Source organism: Urocitellus parryii, chromosome 8 (genome assembly GCF_045843805.1).
Source record: "Urocitellus parryii isolate mUroPar1 chromosome 8, mUroPar1.hap1, whole genome shotgun sequence".
NCBI classification, from domain to species: Eukaryota; Metazoa; Chordata; class Mammalia; order Rodentia; family Sciuridae; genus Urocitellus; species Urocitellus parryii.
This window is the reverse complement of record NC_135538.1, coordinates 122,615,310-122,637,794: the sequence shown is the minus strand read 5'-3', so window position 1 is coordinate 122,637,794 and position 22,485 is coordinate 122,615,310. Positions and strand designations below refer to the sequence as shown.

General features: G+C 38.6%; 1 non-coding gene and 1 pseudogene across 1 annotated transcript; one reads left to right on the top strand and one right to left on the bottom strand.

Annotated features, from left to right (window-relative positions):
• Positions 1-575: 575 nt before the first annotated feature.
• Positions 576-22,485, bottom strand: part of LOC144256463 (out at first protein homolog pseudogene) — an 88,004-nt pseudogene continuing 66,094 nt past the window's right edge.
• On the top strand, positions 9,171-9,307 carry LOC144256754 (U4 spliceosomal RNA). Its single transcript, XR_013344239.1, has one exon. It is a non-coding gene; the product is annotated as a U4 spliceosomal RNA (small nuclear RNA).

Genomic DNA, 22,485 nt, shown 5'->3' with positions numbered 1-22,485 from the left:
AGGGAGGAAGAGGAGGTGCCCACTCCAGGGGCAAAGTCCAGGTCTGGGGAAAGGCACATGTGGTCAGTGTCAGGGGTGGTAGGCATCTGCTCAGCCCCACACCCAGCCTGGCCTCTTCAGAAAGAAGAATGCATGGGATCTGACACAGGGGCTGTGACATGGGTCCCCAAGAGCACCTTTGGGGGTGCAATCCTTTCATTGGTAGGGAATAGGAAGGCATGGCAAGGCCAGCTCCTTCTAGTCATGAGTGGGGAGATGGGTTAATAGGCAGAGACTCCTTTTAGGATCTAAACCTTTGAAGAGCTGAATTCTAGGCTGTCACATTTTGGTTGCTTGAAAGTGAACACTTCAGGGGAGATGAGGAGGGGAAATGGGCAAGTCTGGAGAACTAGCTTTGTCTCTCCCTGCCCCCAAGGAAGGCACAGGGTGGGAGGGGGCTGCCTTCATGAATGACCCTGCTGTCCCACTCCTTTTCACAGGCAGGCCTAGGCTTCAGGGCCAGAGTGGGGGAAGGGAACTTAAGGCCTTAGGTAGGGTTGTCACCTCCTCTGGTGGCAGGGCCCAGAGCAGCTGTGCTAGGGGTCCTCATCCCAAAGACACAGTTGCCTCTGGGGCACATAGACATCAAAGCTATAGTTCTTCTGGAAGCTTCAGATGCCACACTTGTAGGGCGTGATCCACTCACCGGCTGTGGCAGTACTTGAGCGTGCAGGGGTACCAGGCCAGGCTCAGGCCATGGCGGCAGGTGCAGGGCTTCCCACGGTCACCCACCAGCTTGCAGCGAGGCAGTTTCATCTGCTCATATGCCCTGGGTAGAGCATGGAAGTCAGAGCTGACCACACCTTGTTCCAGCCAGAACCGGACATCCTCCTGGTGGGTGTAAAAGGCATCTGCGGCCTCGGCCTCAGCGCATGCGTTGTGAAGAGGGCACTCAGGAGGCCACGCTGGCTGAAGTTCACAGCGATGTCCACGTGCAGCTGTTCCAGGCCCCGCATCTCCTCAGCCTGCCTCACTGCCCCTGGGTTTTTCTGCCGCAGCTTGGCCATGGCCTCACTGGGGATTATCTCATTGTGGTGCAGTAGGGTGACAAAACAGAGGGCCTGGAATTGACTCTGCCCCTTTTCCAGCTCCCCCAGGATCAGGGTGCGGAAGATATTCACATCATTCTTGAAGTTGGCTGTGAAGGACAAGAGTGTGCCATCCGGCTTGCACAGCTCCAGGCTGATGCTGTCGGCCTCACTGTCGGCAGTGTGAGTCTTGAACAAGGTGTGGTAGAGGTATCCTTACTCCCACTTTCTTTTTTTTTTCTTTTTTCTTTTTCTTTTTTTTGACATTTATTTTTTAGTTTTCAGTTTTCAGTGGACACAACATCTTCATTTTTATTTTTTAAATTTTTATGTGGTGCTGAGGTTCGAACCCAGCGCCCCTTGCATGCCAGGCGAGCTCGCTACCGCTTGAGCCACATCCCCAGCCCCTTACTTTCACTTTCTGTATGTGTCTTATTGTGGAATAACAGCAAACATTTCACAACCCACTGCTACTGCACATAGTATACTTTTAAGTAGCATTGCTATAGACAGTAGCATTCCAGCAGCTGCCCTGGTGTGAGGTTAACAGCATGAAGGAATCAGTACATATAGATTTAGTTTTCAGTAACATGGTTCCAAGGCTTCCTCTTCCATCAAAGTCAACCCCTTCCCCCAAAAAAAGACACAAATGAAAAAAGCATCAATGAAGAGATATATAAGTAAGATTCTTTTACTGAATATATACATGGAGGCAGGAGTTCATGGAGAAGAGTACTCCTATCCTGAAGGCATTTGCCAAATCTGGAATCTCAGCTTTTTCTTAGACTCACAAGTCATACTGCTGTGTCTGTTGGTTTACTGTCAGTGTAACCAAATACCTGAGATAATTCACTATTAAAAGGAAAGGTTTATTATGGCTCAAGTTTTATAGGGTGAAGTCCATGATTAGTCCTGCCACTTCACACCTGTAGTGGGGCAACACATCATGTTGGGAGCACTGGACAGACCAAAACCACTCACCTCCTCACCGGGAGAAAAAGAAGGTGGAGTATGTCTGGCAATGTGCTTCAAGGACACAGCCCACAATATCTTAAAGTCCTCCCACTAGACCCCACTTCTCAAGGATTTCATCATCTCCCTGTAGCACCACCCAGAGATCAACCCTCTGGCACATGGGCTTTGGTAACACCATTCAGTCACAACAAGTACACAGGTAATGATCCTCAGAGATAGTCTGAATATGAGTCACTCTGGATTTCCATTAAATCTAGGAAACAAAAGATTTATGTCCTCTAAGCAAGAAATGAAAATCTGTTTTCCCTCACTCAAGAGTTCTTAGAAAATTTACCTCAAACCAGAAAAAAAAAATTTAACAAAGGAAGAAACATTACTATTTTGCAAAATTTGTAACCACCACCTTGGACCCCTACAGGTTTGTTGCCCTAATTGGTTTTACCAATTGGGTTAAATAACTTTAAGCTATGATTTTGTTTTATAAAGACCCTGGGTTGAAAATTGACTCAAATTTTCAAGGAGGGAACAACAATTTCTATAGGAATCCACATTTAACCAATGTGTCAAACAATATACACAATTCAGTACAAAAGGAAACAAGAAGATGAAGCAGAAACCAGAAGAAAGAACAGATAGTAGGACGTGGCTCATAAGACATCCATATGTGACTATGAAACAGAAAATTACATATTTAATCAGTTTAATGTATAAAGAAAAATCTGATAATATTCAAAATGCCTGAAGATGTAGGAAACTAACAGTGACCTAGCCATTTTTCAAATTTAGTTATTAAAAAGTAAAATTAGAGGCTGGGGATATGGCTCAGTGGTAGACAACTTACCTCGAATGTGCAAGGCCCTAGCTTCCATCCTCAGCACCACATAAAAACAACTAGATAAAGTAAATATATTGTGTCCAATTACAACTAAAAAATGTATTTTTTTTAAAAAAGGAAAATTACAGCAATCATTTTATAAGTTCAGTTTTGTTGATGTTTACTTTGATACTAGAGTAAGAAACACTAGACATTCATAAAAAGATGAAAAGATAGAAAGGCATTTAGACAAATATTACAGAGATTACAGTCTCTGAGGGAAAGAGAATGAAAGAGGCGAGGCTGCCAATTGTCCATCTTCCTTCCTGGATTCAGTTCCCAACACAGTGCAGGGAGGAGGAGCCCTACACAGCCCAGAAGCTTCAGGAAGTTGAGGGAACAGAGATCTGTATTTGGAGAGGCCAAACAGCAGAATATGCAAGATGAAGGCACATTGCTGAAATTAACAGCACTGGTGGTCTACAGGGCACCTGTCCTGTCCTCAGTTCATTAGTACACACACATAAGGACACCATCCAAGGACAGGGATAAGACGAAATAATGGTACCTATCAATATACAGGGCCAGAAAACAATGTCTGTTCCCACTGTCCATGCTAGAAAGCCTAACTGTTTGCCAGACTTCAGACAAAGTATTCAGAAGAATAATTTTTTATTTGATGCCACACATTATTCACTATGAGTGAATAATGTGTGGCATCAAATAAAAAAAATTACCAAGTATGTAATGAAAACAAGAAAAGACAACTCAGCAGAAGCAAATAACACAGACTAACTTAATATTGAGACAGTTATTATAAATGAATTCCTCATATTCAGAAGTTTACTTAAGAGACATAAAAGACAAAACAGGCTTAGTTGCACAACCTTGTAATGCCAGCTACTCAGGAGACAGAGGGAGGAGAATTGCAAGTTCAAGGCAAGCTTGTTTGGAGATGGGGGGTCTGTGGAAGATAATTGAGGCTAATATGGACACAACAGAGGAGAGGAGAGGAGAGGAGAGGAGAGGAGAGGAGAGGAGAGGAGAGGAGAGGAGAGGAGAGGAGAGGGAAGAAAAAAGGTGCATCCCAAAACCAATAATACTGTTGTCCCACAGCATAATAAAGAGATCCTCCTTCTTCATCTCCTTCTCTCTCTCTCCATTAACACATACAAGAATGACCAGATTGTTACCAGGCAGCACATGTCCTGCCTTGGGAGGAAGAGGTTAGGCTATAATTCTCATTGTTGCAGAAATATTCACTGTCATGTTGCTATTGGGCAGCTGTAATACTGCCTGGGAAGAAAGAAACCAGATCATAATGCTCTCTGCTCCAGAAAATTTTGAAATCAAATTGGAAGGAAAATGGGTTTTATTCAAAGCTAGCTTTGAAGGAATATAGGAGAAACTTAATTGTTTCATAAGTCCCATCTCCAAAATTCCTGAAAATTAGCCTAATTTTAAAAGAAGAGGCATGGGAGTGACACAGGCAGGAAATGTCCCTATGCAGACATAGTGATCTTGCAGTTGGATAGGCCTGAGTGGGCATCTCTGTACCCAACTTCTTTAGAGCCTTGTAAGGGTGGGAGATCTGACCTTCAGCTTCCTTCTCTAAGCAGAAAAAGTGTATTCCCAATTCATTGAGGGGGGGGCATCCCCAAAACTTATTGATTCAAAATTGGAAATTGATTTAGTCTGCTTTGAGTCACTGTGACCAAAAGACCTAATAAGAATAAAATAAGGGAGGGGCTCCAGGTTCATAGGTCCTATTCCATAGATAACTGACTCCATGTTTTGGGCCTGTGGTAAGACAGACACCAGGGCAGAAGAATGTGGAGGTGAAAATCAGCCGAGGACATGACAATTGGGAAGCTGGGGGCGGGGGGAGCTCTCCACTCACTAGGGGCAAAATATACACCCTCAAGGCACATGCCCCAGTGACCTACCTCCTCCACCTATACCCTACTTGACTACAATTATCACCCAGATTAGTCCACTAATTAAGTTATAATTATCATAACCTAATCACATCACCCCCTAAAGTCTTGCATGAGCTTTTGGGGGATACCTCATATCTAGGAAGTCCCATGTCAGAAAAGCTCTGGGACAAGGAAAGGTGTATTAGGACAAAAAAATAATTCCACAGGTGTCACTTCCTTAGGAATTATTGTGGCCCAAAGAAATTTTATAGGTTTTGTCTATTTCTGAGTCCCTGGAGACTTCTCATATCAAAAAAGAGCCAGGATTTCCTGGGACCAGCCTCTATTCCCCACCATTATATTAGGTTTGTCAGGTGCACACAGGTCTTCTCTTTAGTTCACAGGATGGATTTCTGTGAAATGTGTGTAGAGAGCTGCACTTACATCAGTTAATTCAAGGAGCCTCATCTCTACCTGGACCTGATTCACATGAAGAGTTTACACTGGTTAGGTGATGAAATGAGACTTTGGAGGCCTTGGATAGAAAGCAGTTTGTTGAGCATGTGGAAGGAATATGAATACTTTGTGGTCAGAAGAATGACTATGGTGGTTTTCATCTGAACACAGGTTGTTTGATACTCAAAAAGGGAAACTAGTTCACTTCCCCATGAATGTGGCTAGGTAAATTCACTTCTACTAAAGAGACAAAGCAGAATCTATAGTGTGTGGCTACAGAGGAAAAGACACTGGGGTTTCCTGCTTTCTCTCCTCTCTCTTGTATCATTCATTCCTGGCTAAGTCATCTTCTATTGGACAGTAACCTAAGGGGAGTTTCCCATGGCCAGGAACTGAAGGCTGTGACCAAGAAATTCAGCAATGAGTTGTGAATGAGGGAGAGCTTTCCATATCAGTCAGCCTTCCAATTTTGGCCTTGAACATTACCCACAGAAAAGAGGCAGGATAATAAACCCTGGTAAATTTTAAGCTACTCTGTTTTGGAATGATTGTTACAATCCAGCAAGTAACAAATGCATAGGGAACAAAGGCATGAGATCGAGATTTTTTTTTCTCTTTAGAAATAAAGGAGTCCAGAAGAAATTGGAATGATTTATACAAATAATTGGTAGAAAAGACTATCATATGATTTTTTATTGACTGAAACTGACCTGCAAAAGTGACCTCTTGAATGATTTCAATTGTTTTTAGAACTCCATTTTAATTTTCTTGCTAGCTTTATTTTTTTTCACTATTTTCATAATTCCATATTCCCTTAGGACTACAGTATTCATCTTAACTTCTTATGCTACCTCCAGTTAACAATGTCTTAGTTCACACAAATGTAAAAAGCTTGCAACTGTTCAGACCTCCAAACTGCACCCATTGTTATGCTATAGATATTATATTTAATATATCTGTTATGGGTATGGAGTGTCCAAGAAAAAGCTATATTTGTATTTATTAAGTAAGTGCAAAAGGTCAGAGAAAAAGAGAGAGAGAGAGAGAGAGAGAGAGAGAGAGAGAGAGAGAGCGCAATTCAGCGACAAAGTGCACAAAGATAATCCTTTGCATTGAGCAAAACATTTGCAGTTTCTGATGCTCTTATCTTTTCTAGGAGTCTGAGATTTCCACTGGCATTGTTTGCTTTCAAACTAAAGAACAATTTACCATTCAATAGAGTATAGACGTACTGGTGATGAAAATCTTTACCTTTCATTCGAACTTTTGTTTATTTTCTCCTCTCTCCTGAAGGACATTTTTGCTAGATGTATCCTTATAGATTGATGGTGTTTTTTGCTCAGAGCCTTAAAGGTTTTTTTCTCACTTTCTTTTTGTTCTATGGTCATCAGGCAGAAAAGGAGATTCCAGAGAACAAGAAACAGAAAAAGTAACTGGGTAGGCCTCAAACTTTTGATGTTTTTATAGCTATAACAAACCTTAAAGTCACCTCTCCAATTAAAAGGCTGATTGGTTGAGTCGTAGAGATGTGCTGTTGGCAAGATATGCACTTATAGTATAAATACTGAAGTGAAAGTCAATTTATGGGAAAAAATATGCCATGCTAACAGTAAGCCTAGGCAGGCCACAATGGTCACAATACTATCAGAAAACTACATTTCAAAATAATATGCATTATTACAGAATAAGAAACATACTTCAGGAGGACAAAAGGGTTAGCAGAAAGACAAAGCACTCAGAAATATACATGTTCCCAAAAATACTTCTTTAAAACACATGAGGAAAAATTGACAGAATTATATAAAAAATATACAACTCCAGAAATATGTGCAGAGACTTTCATACTCATCTTGGCAATTTAGACAACAACTAGAAAAAAAAAAGCAAATAGATAGTTGGAAAAAACACTACAATCAACTTTGACTTCTCTAACATTAATAAAATACGAACAAATATCACAACAGCATACATATTATTTCAAGTGTGAATGGCATATCTGCCAGGTTAGACCATTTTTTGAACCATAAAACAATTCTCATATATTTGTTGAATGGTTGTATAGCCTCTTCTGAGAGTGTCTGTTCAGGTCCTTGGCCCATTTGTTGATTGGATTATTTGTTTTTTGGTGCTTAGCTTTTTGAGTTCTTTATATACCCTAGAGATTAGTACTTTATCTGATGTGTGAGGAGTAAAGATTTGCTCCCAGGATGTAGGCTCTTTGTTCATCTCACAAATTGTTTCTTTTGCTAAGAAGAAGCTTTTTAGTTTGAATCCATCCCATGTATTGATTCTTGGTTTTAATTCTTGTGCTATAGGAGTCTTATTAAGGAAGTTGGGGCTTAATCCCACATGATCAAGATTAGGGCCTACTTTTTCTTCTATTTGATGCAGTCTCTGGTCTAATTCCTAGGACCTTGATCCACTTTGAGTTTTGTACATGATAAGAGATAGGGGTTTAATTCCATTTTGTTGCATATGGATTTCCAGTTTTCACAGCACCACAAATATATGAAAAAATGTTCATCATCTCTAGCAATTAGAGAACTGCAAATCAAAACTACTCTAAGATTTCATCTCACTCCTGTCAGAATGGCAGCTATTATGAAGACAAACAATAAGTGTTGGAGAGGATGGGGGGGGATGTATACTCATACATTGCTGATGGGACTGCAAATTGGTGCAGCCTATATGGAAAGCAGTATGGGGATTCCTTGGAAAGTTGGGAATGGAATCACCATTTGACCCATCTATCCCTCTCCTCTGTTTATACCCAAAAGATTTAAAAACAGCATACTACAGGGACACAGCCACATCAATGTTTATAGCAGCACAATTCACAATAGCTGAACTGTGGAGCCAAGCTACATGCCCTTCAGTAGATGAATGGATAAAAAATGTGGCACATATACACAATGGAATTTTACTCAGCAATAAAAGAGAATAAAATCATGGTATTTGCAGGTAAATGGATGGCATTGGAGAAGATAATGCTAAGTGAATTTAGCCAATCCCCAAAAAACAAATGCTGAATCTTTTCTCTGATATAAGGAGGCTGACTCATAGTGGTGTAGGGAGGGGGAGCATGGGAGGAATAGATGATAGGGCAGAGGGGTGGGAGGGTAAGGGAGGGGGCAGGGGGCTAGAAAGGATGGTGGAATGTGATAGACATCATCATCCAAGTACATGTATGAAGACACGAATTGGTGTCAACATACTTTATGTACAACCAGAGATATGAAAAATTGTGCTGCATATGTGTAATAAGAATTGTAATGCATTCTGCTGTCATGTATTTTTTTAAGAAATCAATAAAAAACAATTTTCAACAAATCCGAAGATACTGTTTTATGATACAGAATATATTTTGTGACCATAATAGAATTTAATTAGAAGCAAATTTTAATAAGATAACCAGTAAATTATAAATATTTGGAAAATAAACAAAATAGTTTTAAATAATCATTATATCAAAGAAGAAATTGGAAAACATTTTAAACTGAATGATAAGGAAGTTAAGTATTTTAAAATGTGGAATATCTCATGTTGATAACTTCAAACTTAAAACAATACATACCCAAGTCGAGTAGAAGGAAGGAAATAAAGACAAATGACAAATAGAACAACAATTTTAAAATTGATAGACCCAAAATTTGGATTTTATTTTCTACAAAAAAAAAAATTCTATGAGCCTCTACCTAGATGGATTTAGAGGAAAAAATGAAAATTGCCAATGTTGGGAATGAGACAAATGGCACTGGTATGGGTACTGCAGATGTTAGAATGATGATCTGTGAATATTAGTAATAAATTCATGATAATACATGAGATGACCTAGATGAAATCAAGAACTTATTAAGAGAAAAAATAAAAAAATATGATGGGTCATATACCAATTGCAGACATTTTTATTTTGTGAGGGGAAACCTTCCCATAGAAAATAGCTTTGTGCAGTGGCAGTATCGTAGCCAATGAGGTTTATCCGAGGCGCAATTATTGCTAATAGAAAATACTTCAGAACCAGAAGATTTCATTGTGCATGATGTTGAACATATAATTTTTACCCTATAACTTGTAGTATCCCTACAGGTAACCAATACCTTTCCTTTAAAGGGGAGATCAATATTTATAGCACTCAATGCAAACAATATGCAGTCTTAAACCAAAAAGTTTCTTTTTAGAAAGTTAGAATTTTATTGCAATAAACAGAAATGATGTGTTCAATTAATATCTACAATATAAATAGTAGGTTTGCATAATGGTCTACTATTTCTAATGGTGTACAAAGAGGGATGGTGCAGGATGTGGGTTTTATGAGGTAGGAGGTGAGAATATAGAGGTATCAAATTATAGGAAGAATGAAAGAGGAATTAAGAGTAAACTAGCAGGGATACATATCTCTGGTGTAACCAGGTCTTCAGGCACTTGGTGATAGTCTTACAGCTCCTGGCTGTTGTTCCTAAATGGAAGTAACCACATCCCTAGCTGATGTTGGTGGCAACATCAAACCTGTTGTTACATTGATGTTGGACTTCCACACCCTAGCCGGTGTAGAAGATGGAAACTGCCTCAACTAAAGATGGTGGTGGCAACAGTGGCAGTAACCCAAGATGGTAGCAGAGGTGTCCCAAGATGGAAGTGACTACTTTCAGAGATGGAGCTGAGAGAGCTGTACAATGTTGTTAGCAGCCTGTTTGGAGGTACGTCATTTGACATGCAGGGCTGTGGCAGGCAGCTTCTTCCTGGCCTACCCATTGTCCTAAGATGGAGACTAACACAAGCTATGGAAATGACTGCAGTGTCTCAAGATAGTAGTGGGCCAGGGGAGCCATGAGTTGGTAGGTGGGGAAGACACAGCACAGTTGTTCTCCTCTGCTTCATGTGTGTGATTATCTTCTTCCTACTCCATGTAATGAGTTCAGGTCATGGTCTACTCCTTCTCCATGCAACAGCCTGGGGTCATGGTGTACTCCTCCTCCTACCAAGGCATATTATTATAAAAATGCCTAACATATAGAATAAGGATAGAATTTTAAAGACAGCCAAAAGAGGGGGGGGGGACTGGTCACATTTACAGGGAAAATAATCTAGATCTCAGCTGATTTCTCAACCCTCACACTCAAAGCTAGGAGACCTTGGAATAATATATTCCAAGCTCTGAAAGAAAATGGGTGCTTACCAAGAATATAATGCACAGCAAAATGAGCTTCTATAGTGCCGCAAACTGCCCGGCCCCGGGCCGGCTGAGTCCCGCTCCTGCTGCCGAACACTGCCTGCGGCACCCCTGCTGAGCGATTCCCTGCTGAGCTGTCAGTGCATGCGGGCTTGCAATCTTGCAACCCGGTTGGGCACAAAAACACAAGCCAGTCAAACTGAGACAAAGTTTTATTTAGAGAGAGGCCGTGTGCGTCCCCTAACAGGTGGGTCCGCCAAGTGTGTGTGTTCTACCTGAGCCGGGGGGGCGCTTCCACTTCCCCCGGAACACCCTCCTACCATCCTTTTCCAACCAATGGGAACTCTCCCATTACAAGAGTGACATGAGTAACCTGAGTCCTGAAATGGGCCCAGCTAAACAGCATGAGTCCAAATACCATATGAATGTGAATTGCTGGCTGGCAGTCATAAAATCCAAAGGTGCCTATATCAATATTTTTGCTGTGGCTCCTAACATCTGCCCCCTTCTGTTTAAATAAACAACAGGCAAATGTGGCTAGGGACCGTGCCTGTTAGGTATGTCCAATTCACATATGGTTCTTACCCGTCATGGGAAAACTGACCTTATTGCGTCAGTCTCCTGGCTTAGGTTGATACCACTGTAACCGAATCATACCCGTCACTGACTACCGGTCCAGTATATAGCCATACCTGTGTAAATAGGCCTATGCACCAGTGGGGGGGTGAGGTTCTTGCCTTACCTCTGTTGGCCCCCAAATTTAACCTTGGTGCCAGTGGGGGGTGAGGTTCTTGCCTCACCTCTGTTGGCCCCCAAAATCAGACCATCACTAGCAGAAGGGAGAAAGACGCAGAATTGCCACGACACCAAGCCAATTGACGGCTCCTTTGGAAACACTGGTGACACATCGGCTAAGATATTTAGCATTATCAGTTCGCTGTATCAACAAATAGAGCACAATGCATACAGGTGATACATAGTCCAGGCAAGTTGTGTAAGCAGTTCAAAGTGGAGGAGTCTATCAATATGTCTATTTCCTCCCAAAGTAAATTAAGTCCTTGATTGAGCAGTTCAAAGTGGAGGAGTCTATCAATATGTCCATTTCCTCCCAAAGTAAATTAAGTCCTTGATTGAGCAGTCTTATTGAGTTATATTGATTGATGTATCAGTTTATATAGTTTATAGTGATAGCTATCATAAAAGTTGTAGTTTGGTCTTAGTCTTCACCGGCACTGGGATGGAGATGGGAATTATGGCCATGTTGCTAAAGAGACATTATCCTGAACAGAATTATGAAATATAATGAAAAGGAAAGGTGAAAGTAAACAAACATATCTGTTAACCACCTTTAAAAGCAAAATTTAATAACAGCTGTTTACCTAAAGTAAATTAAACCATATAAGTCACGTGACTAATTTTTTTTTTGAATACTTGTATCTATTTATACATGAGCGCTCCTTGTAAATGAAATATGGACATACACACATACAGACATACAACACAAAACAGTGCATACATAACATAGAACATATAAGACAATAGTAAATAAAGGCCTTGTAGCTATAGCTAGGTGAAATCTCCATTGCAATGTTTAAAAACTTTACAGTTAAGAAAAAACAAAACACAGTCAAAAAATAAAACTGATCAGAAAAACATTAACCTAGGTTTGTATGAGCTTAAAAAATAAGGTAAAATAAAATAAAATAAAATAGAACTTTATGATGTGGGAAAAATGCAAATAATAAAATAGATATTGAAAAAGGCACCGTGGTAAATCACTGTCGCAGATGTAAGAATAGCCAGGCTGGAACTCTGGATATCAGCTGTTATGGATTTGAGTCAAATCATCTTCTTTTTCTGTAGAAATTGTTTTAGTTAATCTCTCTGGAATCCAAATTGGTTGCTGTTCCTCCTGTGGAAAAACACAGACGGAGCCCCGACTCCAGACTATTACTGGGTCTGGACCTTTCCATTGTCCTGTTAGAATATCTTTCCAAAGTACCTTAGGCTTATGTACATTTTTCGGATACATATGTCTTTCCGCAGCACTAAGTCCTGATGAATCCAAATTTAGAAAGTTTAGAGTAAAAAGGGTTATTTTAAGTTTATCTTTGGGGGATATATACCCTTTACTAATTCCCTCCTTTTGCTTTAATAAGTACATTTTTATAGTTTGATGAGCTCTTTCAATTATGCCTTGTCCCTGTGGGTTGTATGGGATTCCTGTTATATGAGTAATGCCAAATGATGAGCAAAATTGTTTAAAAGACTTGGAGGTGTAACCCGGGCCATTATCAGTTTTTAACTGTTTAGGAACACCCACAGTGGCAAAATTTTGTAAGCAATGAGCTATAACATCTTTAGTTTTTTCTCCGGGATGAAGGGAGCCCATCAAAAATCCAGAAGAAGTATCAACTGTAACATGTAAATATTTTAATTTTCCAAATTCTGGCAAGTGTGTGACGTCCATCTGCCAAATATGGTTAGGTATCAGTCCTCTAGGATTGACTCCAAGATTAACCTGTGGCAAAAATGTCACACAATTTTGACATTGTTTTATTATATGTCTGGCTTGTTCTTTAGTTATTTTAAAACGTTTTTGTAAAGTATTAGCATTGACATGGAACCTTTTATGAAAATTTATAGCTTCTTTATTGTGGAGAAAATATGTATGTCATGTGTAGATTTATCTGCTAGTTCATTACCCAAACTAAGGGCTCCAGGCAATCCTGTATGTGCCCTGATATGTCCTATAAAGAATGGATCCTTTCTATCCCAGATTAGACTTTGTATAGCAGAAAACAAAGAGAAAACAGTAGAGGAAGGAGAAATCCTACCAGCATCTTCAAGAGATACAATAGCATTAACTACATACTATCAGAAAATAAATTAAATATAGAATCTTTGAACATCATAAAAGCTTGCAATACTGCATTGAGCTCTACCTTTTGAGCTGATTGTTTGGGTACTAAAAATGTAAAAGTTTGATCAGGAGTAACTACTGCTGCTGTACCATTATTTGACCCATCAGTGAATATATTTGGAGCATTTATGATAGGGGTTTTTCTTGTCATTTTTGGAAAAACTACAGGATGCTTAGACCAAAAAGACAACAAAGGATTAGATGGCAAGTGATTATCAAATGCAACACTAGATTTACACATGATTATTGCCCAAGTATTTAACTCATTAGCTAACTCATCAATTTGATCCATAGTATATGGAGTAATAATTTTATTGGGAGAAATCCCAAACACTCCTTTTGCTGCTTTTATTCCTTTGAGTATTAATTGCCCTACAGCCTCAGGATATCTAGTAATAATAGTATTAGGAGAATAAGATAAATGTATCCATAATAATGGACCTTCTTGCCAAAATACCCCTGTAGGAATATTTTTTGTTGGTAGTACAATAAATAATAAAGGCAAACTTATATCAATTCTATCCAAATGCATATTTTCCATATATGTTTCAATGATTTTTAATGCCTTTCTAGCTTCAGGCATTAACATGCGGGGTGAATTTGGATCTGATGGACCTTTTAGAATATCAAATAAAGGTCCTAATTCTCCTGTTGGTATGCCTAGATAAGGCCTTATCCAATTTATATCTCCCAATAACTTTTGAAAGTCATTAAGTGATTTGAGTTGATCTACTCGTATTTGAATTTTTGGTGGACGGACCATGGTTGAGGATAATAGAACTCCTAAATAATTAATTGGAAGATTTAATTGTACTTTATCTATTGCTATCTCTAGATTATAATTTTTTAATAAGTTTGTAAGCGTGGCATAACATTCTAGCAATGTGTTTTTATCTTTATGTGCCATTAACACATCATCCATATAGTGAAATATCTGTAGTTCAGGGTTTTGATTTCTAAGTGGCTGGATTGCTTTATCAACATAAATTTGGCACAAAGTTGGGCTGTTAGCCATCCCTTGAGGGAGTACTTTCCATTCATATCTCTGATCAGGACCTTCATGATTCAGTGCAGGGATAGTAAATGCAAAATGTGGACTATCCTCGGGATGAATTGGAATTGAGAAGAAACAATCTTTAATATCTATAGCTAGAACATGCCAGGTTTTTGGTAGAGCAGACAATTGGGGAATCCCTGATTGAGCAGGTCCCATAATAACCATCTCATTATTAATGGCTCTTAAATCTTGTAATAATCTCCATTTACCAGATTTCTTTTTAATAACAAAAATGGGAGTATTATGGGGAGATACGGAAGGTTGTATATGTCCTTCCGCTAATTGCTGTTTGACCAGATCATGGGCTACTTGTATCTTTTCTTTAGTTAGGGGCCACTGAGGAACCCACACTGGTCTTTCTGATTTCCAAGTAATTTTGATTGTCTCAGTGGCCCTTTTTGAAAACCCAATCCATGTTTATTTATCTCTTGATCTACTTGAATTGGTGCTGTTATATCTTGTTCTTGATCTCTTAATATCTTTTCTTTTCTAAAGCCTTGTTTTGCCCTAGTAGTGGGCGCGTTAGGATTGACGTTATTTGTTAATGTCAATCCTAATTGATCTAGGACGTCTCGTCCCCATAAATTTATGGGGAGATGGTCCAATACATAGGGCTGTATAGTTCCTTCACATCCTTCAGGATCCCTCCAATCTAATACCATTGCACTTCTATGGGGATTAGTTGCCACTCTTAGGCCTCTAAGCGTTTGGGTCGCTTGCTGTAATGGCCAATGCTTAGGCCATTCCTGGCGAGATATGATGCTGAGGTCAGCGCCTGTGTCCAGCAGTCCATTAAAATCATGTCCTTGAATATTTAATTTTAGCATAGGGCGAGAATCTAAATTTAAAGATAGCATAGCCCAATCTACACCTGTGGAGCCTAATCCCTTGGAACCTCTTTCTACATTACAACTGGAAAATTTATCATGTAGGCTTGGTATTATTAATAACTGTGCTATTCTATCTCCTGATGAAATTACTGATATACCTCTTGGAGAACTAGCTATAATTTTTATTTCACCCTCATAATCGGGATCAATTACCCCAGGACTTATCATAAGTCCTTTAAGTGTAGAAGAACTGCGTCCTAATAATAAGCCTACTGTTCCCTGGGGAAGAGGTCCTTTTACTCCTGTGGGAATGATTTGAACTCCCATCTCTGGAGTTAATACTGCTCTGGCAGAGGCACAGATGTCCAACCCTGCGCTCCCTCTAGTCTGTCTGATGAGGGATCTAATGGATAATGCGTCCTGGGCACCACCTTGATGGTGCTGTTGGGTTCCTCCATTGCCCCGTATATTTGTGGTTTTGGGCCCCGGGGCATTGGGCCCTCCAATTCGTTTTTTGACAACGGGGCCTGATACCTTTCTCCACGATATCGTGGGTAGACACTTGGTCTTTGTCCATTTTTTGATAACGGAATACCCTCTATGGTGGTTTGAGAACGGCATTCATTAGCCCAATGTCTCCCTCTATGGCATCGTGGGCAAATACCCGGGATTCTACTCTTTTGATATCTAGCTTTGTTAAACTCTCCTCCTATGGGGCAATTTCTTTTAAAATGTCCTTCTTGATTGCAATTATAGCATGTTTTTGGCTTGGTACCTAAAGCCTGCTTTACTTCAGCTGCCATGACTTGTCCTTGTTCATTAATGTCTCTACATAATTTAATATATGTGTTTAAATCTTCCTGTTTCCATGGTCTAATGACCTCTTTGCAGCAACGATTTGCTTGATCGTAAGCCAGTTGTTTTATAAATGGCATTGCCTGTTCTGTATTTTCAAATGTCTCAGAGGCTGCTTCAATAAGTCTAGCTACAAAGTCAGCGTAGGGCTCATTAACTCCTTGTATTATCTTAGATAGTTGACCTTGAAAATGCCCTTGTCCCTTCAAAGTTTTCCATGCCTTAATTGCATTTATAGCGATCTGAGCGTATACGCCAGGATCATATCTGAGCTGTTGCATCTGCCCTTGAAATTCTTTTTTCCCCAGTAACATTTTTAGGTCTCGTTCAGGGTAACCTGCTTCTGCATTTCGTTTAGCTGTCTCCTTACAAAATTCCTCATTGGCAATTTTCCATAATAAATATTGTCCTCTATTTAGCACAGAATTACACACGTTAGCCCAATCTGTTGGTGTTAAGTTCCAGCTGGTAATAGATTCGACCATACTGACTGTGAAGGGAGCGGCCGGGCCGTAGGTTGCTATAGCTTCCTTTAATTGCTTTATTATTTTGAAATCTAAGGCACGGTAAGCTCGTTCTCTTTCTTCTCCCTGCTCAACTACAGGGCATGCTAGTTTTTGGGGTCCCGCCTCAGGATTCCGTTCATCATCTATGGAGGCAGGTAAAGCTGTTGGTTGAATTATGCCCTCTGGTGGTGGAACGGAGTTAGTAGCAGCCTCCCTATCTGACGACCGTTTTTTCCCTGAGCTTGCCTTGTTCAAATTTTCTTCTATCTGACTAGCTTGAGAGACCTTTTGTTTTGCTTGACCTAATATGTTTTCTGCCATGGCTTGGACCTCTAACAATTTACTTAACAGTTTTTCGGTTTGTTTTTTACTAGATTCTAATCTACTATAAAGGTAACGTAACCCAATAAGATAGGATAGAAGAAAGCCAAAACAGAATGAAACAGAAACGGAGAGGAGGAAAATGATTATGTCAATTTTCTCTCTCTCAGGGCCGAATAACTTCAAACCTTGAGTTAACCATTTTTCCCAATTCACTTGAAAAAATTGTAAGGCTAGAGAGCCTGAAATAAAAGCAGAATAAATCAAAACAGAAATACCCATTCTGTCGCCTTTCCTTAGGGGCGAGCGATATTACTCACCTTTAAATTTTGGGCGTTCCCCGTACGGGCCACCAAAATGCCGCAAACTGCCCGGCCCCGGGCCGGCTGAGTCCCGCTCCTGCTGCCGAGCACTGCCTGCGGCACCCCTGCTGAGCGATTCCCTGCTGAGCTGTCAGTGCATGCGGGCTTGCAATCTTGCAACCCGGTTGGGCACAAAAACACAAGCCAGTCAAACTGAGACAAAGTTTTATTTAGAGAGAGGCCGTGTGCGTCCCCTAACAGGTGGGTCCGCCAAGTGTGTGTGTTCTACCTGAGCCGGGGGGGCGCTTCCACTTCCCCCGGAACACCCTCCTACCATCCTTTTCCAACCAATGGGAACTCTCCCATTACAAGAGTGACATGAGTAACCTGAGTCCTGAAATGGGCCCAGCTAAACAGCATGAGTCCAAATACCATATGAATGTGAATTGCTGGCTGGCAGTCATAAAATCCAAAGGTGCCTATATCAATATTTTTGCTGTGGCTCCTAACACTATAGTTGATGATGCAATAAAAAACTTCCATGATAAAAAAATAAATTAAAATAATTCATAACCAAAGTCTGCACTAGAAAACTCAATAAAACATTTCATGGAGAAAAATTAAAAATAAAATTGAAAACCAACAAAGAGATGAAGTAAACTAGAAGAATAGTCAACCAAAGAAGAAACTAATTCAAATTAAAAGAAAGAAATAACTCAAAATGACATGGAATAAAAATCATCTCTCATTAATAACATTGAATGTAAATGGCTTAAACTCATTAATCAAAACACATATACTGGCAGATTGGATTTAAAAACGAGACCCCCAAATACACTCATCTCACAGACTGAAGGTAATAGGTCGGGGAAAAATATATCAATCACATGGATCTCATAAACAAGCAGGAGCTTCTATCCTAACATCAGATAAAGTGGACTTAAGTCAATAAGAGGGACAAAGAAGGTCATTTCATACTGCTTAAGGGAAATATACATCAACAAGATATAACAATCTTAAATATTTATGCCCCAAACAATGGCAGCTACCTACATCAAACAAACATTTCACAATAACTAGAATCAAAAAGAACATAAGGCAATAATATTGAGTGACTTTAACATGCCTCTCTCACTACTCCATTCAAAAATTAAATGAAGAAACTATAGAACTAAAGAATACAATAAAAATTTTAGATATAACAGACATTTATAGAATATTTCATCCATCAGTAAATGAATACACTTTCTTCTCAGCAGCACATGGAGCCATTCCTAAAATAGACCATATCATAGGTCACAAAGCAATTCTTAGTAAATAAAAAAATAGAGATAATATCTTGCAATCTATCACATCATAATGAAACAAAATTAGAAATAAAGGATGAATTAAAAATAGAAGCTAACACCTGGAGACTAAATAATATGATATTGAATGACCAATGAATAGATAAAAATATCAGGGATAAAATAAGAAAATACTTAGAAGTAAATGAGACTCAATATAACATATTAAAAGCTTTGGGACACTATGAGGCAGTTCTAAGAGGAAAGTATACTGTATTTAGCTCATTTATTAAAGAATATAAAGCCACCAAATAAATAACCTAACATTATATTCCAAACCCCTAGAGAGAAGAACAAATCAACACCAAAAGCAGCAGAAGACCAGAAATAATTTAAATCAAAGCAAAAATATGAATTGGAAACCAAAAAGTTCAAAAAATGAACAAAACAATTATTTCTTTAAAAATTCAATAAATTGATAAACTCTTAGAAAATCTAAACAAGAGAAAGAGAAGGAAAATTTAAATTACAAAAATGTGTGATGAAAAGAGAAATATCACAATAGACACTACTGAAAAACAGACCATAATCAGAAATTATTTTGAAAATCTATACTCCAATAAAAGCAAACAATCTTGAAGACATCAACAAATTTCTAGAGACATATGATCTACCCAAATTAAATCAGAAGAACATAGAAAATATAAAGAGATCAATTTAAGCAATGAAATTGAAGATGCCATCAAAAGCCTACCAACAAAGAAAAGCTCCAGATCAGATGGATTCTTAGTCAAATTCTATGAGAACTTCAAAGAGAACTTATAGCAATACTTCTCAAATTACTCCATGAAATATAAAAGGCAGGAACCCTTCCAAATTCATTCTAGGAAGCTAGTGTCAACCTGATACCAAAAATAGAAAAAGATATTTCAAGGAAAGGAAACTTCAGACCAATATTCCAGATGAACATAGACACAATTTTTTAAAAATAAAATACAGGCAAATCACATAGAAAAATATATTAATAAGATAGTGCACCACAATCAAGTGGGATTCATTCCATGGATGCAGGGATGGTTTGACATATAGAAATCAATAGATGTAAATCACCAAATCAATACAATTAAGGTCAAGAATCACATGATTATCTCAACAGATACAGAAAAGGCATTTGACAAAATATAGCATCCATCCATGCTGAAAACACTAGAAAAACTAGGGATAGTAGTAACATACCTGAATATTATAAAAGATATAAATGCTAAGCCCAAGGCCAACATCATTCTAAATGGACAAAAATTGAAAGCATTTCCTCTAAAAACTGGAACAAGACAAGGATGTGCTCTTTCACTACTTCTATTCAACATCATCCTTGAAACTCTAGCTATAGCAGATAGATACTAAAGGGATACAAAGTGGAAGAGTACAAACTATGCCTGTTTGCTGATGACATGATTCCATTTTTAGAAGACCCAAAAGCTCCACCAGAAATTTGCCTGAGCTCAACACAAATTCAGCAAAGGAACACAATATAAAATTAACCCCAATAAGTCAGTTGTGCTCCTATTCAACAATGATGAATGAGTTCTGAGTTCCAATAGCCTCAAAAAACAAACAAAAAAATCAAAAACAAACAAACAAAAAACAACTTGGGAATCAATCTAACAAAAAGAGTAAAAGACCTCTACAATTAAAACTACTGAACATTAAAGAAAGAAATTGAAGAACACTTTAGAAGATGAAAATATCTCCCAAGTTCTTGGACAGGCAGAATTAATATTGTCAACATGGCCATACTATCAAAAGTATTAAACAGATTTAATGCAATTCCTATTGAAATTCCAATGATGTTCTTCTTAGAAATAAAAAAAAAAGCATAAATGAAATTTATTTGGAAAAACAAGAGGCCCAAGAGAGTCAAAACAACCTTTTTCATGGAAAGAGAAGTTGGAGGCATTCGAAGACTAGTCCTTAAATCATACCACAGAAACATAGTAACAAAAATGGCATGGTATTGGCACAAAAACAGACAGGAAGACCAATGGTACAAAATAGAAGACACTGAGACAAACCTACATAAATACAGTTATCTTATACTAGACAAAGTTGTCAAAAATGTACATTAGAGAAAAGATAGCCTCTTCAACAAATGGTGCAGGGAAAACTGGAAATCCATATATAGTAGAATGAAATTTAACCCCTATCGCCCTTTTGGCACAAAAATCAACACACCAGAGATCCTGCACCTACTAGAGAAAAAGTAGGCCTGACTCTCTATAATGTAAGCTTAGGAACCAACTCCCTCAATAAGACACCTAAAATGTAAGTACTAAAATCAAGACTCAATAAATGGGATGGTATCAAACTAAAAAGCTTCTTTAGAGCAAAACAAACAATCTAGAATGTGAACAGAGATCCTATAGAATGTGAGAAAATCTTTACCACATGCACCTCAAATAGAGCATTAATCTCCAGGATATAGAAAGAACTCAAAACACTTAACATTAAAAAAAAACACAAATAACCCAATCAATAAATGGTCAAAAGAATTGAACAGGCACATCACAGAAAATGGTCAACAGATATATGAAAAAAAATGTGCAACATCTCTAGGAATTAGAGAAATACAAACTAAATCTACACTGAGATTGTGTTCCACTCCAGTCAGAATGGCAAGTTTCAAGCATATATGTAACAATAAGTGTTGTTGAGGATATGGGAAAGAAGGTACACTCACACATTGCTGGTGGGACTGCAAATTGGTTCAACCACTCTGGAAGGCAATCTGGAGATTTCTCAAAAAACTTAGAATGGAACAACCACTTGACCCAGTTATCCAACTTCTCTGCATGTACACAAAGGACTAAAAATCAGCATACTACAGTAATTTAGTCACATTAACTTTTATAGCAGCTGAATTAACAATAGCCAAGCTGTGAAGCTGTGTAATCAACCTAGGTGCCCTTCAACAGATGAATGGATAAAGAAAATGTGATATATATATATATATATATATATATATATATATATATATATACACACACACACACACACACATACACACACACACACACATGCACATGCACATACATACACAATGGAATATCACTGAGCCATATCGAAGAATGAAATTTTGGCATTTCCTGGTAAATAGATGGAACTGGACACTATAATGCTAAGTGAAATAATCCAATCCCCAAAAATAAAAGGCCAAATATTCTCTCTGATATATGGATGTTAATACACAATAAGGACAGAGAGGGGGAAATAGAAGTTCATTGGATTAGATGAAGGGAATGGAGGGAAGGCAGGGGCAATAAAAAAGACAGTAGAATGAATCAGACATGATTTTCATGTATAACCACAAGAATGAGCTCCTAAATGAATAAATTATACTCCATGTATGTAAAATATGTTAAAATATACTCTACTGTCATGTATATCTAAAAAGAAAAAAAAAATTTTAAAAAGTAAATCTGGCCTCTTGAAATTCATCCGTATCTTTGTAAGAACAAGGCATTTATGTTGGGACTTGGAATACTGGATTCACATGAAAATGGATATTTAACCGCAATTCCTCATTTTGCTTCTGTATTAATAACATTCCTGTGAGATGGCTTGAGCTCAGTAGGGAAAACAAAAACCTGATATTCAGCTTCCACCTTTTAAAATTCTATTATCTGTGATTTGAAGCATTATGATAAGTTACCTTCACATACTCTCACCCATGGCAAGAAATTGACCTGTCTGGGACAGACCTGTGCTTCTCATGGGCTTAATGTTTGGCTTCATTTTCATTCTGCTTTTTTTTTATGAGGAAAAGCAGCAGAAGGTGATGAGTCTTAGTCCTTTTTCTGGGATCTTCAGTCTTTGTCCTTTTCTTGGAGTAATGGAAATTGTGTTGGAGAAGGAGTCAGGAGTCTGAGCTTTAAGGTCACACACAAAATTAGCCACTTATTTCCCTCCTGGCTTTGTTCTCTTCCTTCCTTACTTCCTGCAGCAGT